This window comes from Mastomys coucha, unplaced genomic scaffold (genome assembly GCF_008632895.1).
Source record: "Mastomys coucha isolate ucsf_1 unplaced genomic scaffold, UCSF_Mcou_1 pScaffold16, whole genome shotgun sequence".
Taxonomy (NCBI): domain Eukaryota; kingdom Metazoa; phylum Chordata; class Mammalia; order Rodentia; family Muridae; genus Mastomys; species Mastomys coucha.
This window is the reverse complement of record NW_022196898.1, coordinates 54,505,298-54,506,958: the sequence shown is the minus strand read 5'-3', so window position 1 is coordinate 54,506,958 and position 1,661 is coordinate 54,505,298.

Below are 1,661 nucleotides of genomic sequence, written 5' to 3'. Positions count from 1 at the left end.
TAAATGTGGCCTCTAGCATTTATTGTGAATATTTGTTTTAATAAGATTTCTTTTTCAGCTACTAGTTTCATTTAACAACTGACCACCATATCATATGTACATATACATACATGCTTTGCTCTTTGGGCCAGCAGCGTGCAAAGGTAACAAGATTGATGTTGTGCATTAGTTTAGATTGTAAAAAATAATTACATGGGAAACCCAAGGCAAATACAGTTGGTTGTTACATTTTTAAAGAAACAAAGGGTATGAATGCACAGTAGGGTATCCATCTATGTCTTACATAACCTCAAGTCATATTAACTTTGTTGTGAGGCCCACAAAAATTCTTATCTTTTTGAATGTAAGAGATATTTTCATAAAAATGCATCACCATACAGCTGGAATTACAGGTGGTTGTGAACCTCCTGATACTGGGAACTGAATTTGGATCATATGCATGAGTAGCATATACTATTAACCATTGCTTTATCTCCTTAGTCCCTTACATATGAATTTTAATTGTCAAATAGAAATTAAAATTCTCTCCTGTTTGAATTTTAATGAAATCTCTTCATTGCATACTTGTTTTCCCCATCCTATTTATTCCTCTGTACCTTATGTACCTAATAAATATCCATTCTCTTGTCCTTTATTTTATTTTATTTTATTTTATTTTATTTTATTTTATTTTGGTTTTTCGAGACATGGTTTCTCCATATAGCCCTGGCTGTCCTGGAACTCACTCTACAGACTAGGCTAATCTTGAACTCAGAAATCCACCTGCAAATGCTGAGATTAAAGGCATGTGCTACCACTGCCCGGCTCTCTTGTCCTTTATTAATAGGAAGAATCTGTAATTGTGGAACATCTAACTAGAAGGTACAATTTCAAAGTCACACATATGTCGCAGGCTGATACTGCCACTGCCTAAGGAACTCAAATAGACAGTTTAAGGAGAGAGAAGAATCTCTATGTAATTCTTCCTGCCAGCACCGGTCTCTTTGCCAGGCTGAAGTCTCCTCCATAGACAAGCAACTAGAAGGTGCCAGGACCCAAACCTAGAAGATCTGTTTTATAAACCCTTGTCTTGAGTGCAAGAAAAAAGCTGATAGATAACTCTCTTTAACTTCCCTGTTTTTTCATATTGAAAAATTAAACAGCATTGAATAATGAATGCCAAATACAGTCCTAGAACACAGATATTAGTATGCTTGTATTACTTGATTCATACCTGACTCCAACTTCTCTGGGTTCATTCTTATGGCAAAACTCAAGAAAGGATTAAACCTATGTCCCTGTGATTTTCTTTTTTGCCCCTCCTTACCCCTGCCCAGCCCTAGAAGTATCTGAAAGAACAACTGGGTCATACAAAAAAGCTGTTGCTAACTGAGCAGAGTGTAGAGGAAGCAAAGGAAATGATGAAAGACCCTGAAATGTAACCACAGGAAGAAGGAGAAAGGTCACCGAGGGCAGGTAGTTGGGTGTGAAGGTCTAGGGCAAGACTGGATTGCAGCTGTGTCACCCATTGGGCCTCAGAAGCTGTTCTCTCTTCCTTCCCTTTTGGTGGTTACTTAGAGGACTGTTTCTGCCACGGGCCGGCCAGTCTGGGCTTCCCTCAACCTGTGGGGGGAACAGGGTCCTAGTCAGGTAGACAAGGCATTGGCGAAGAAATGACAAAC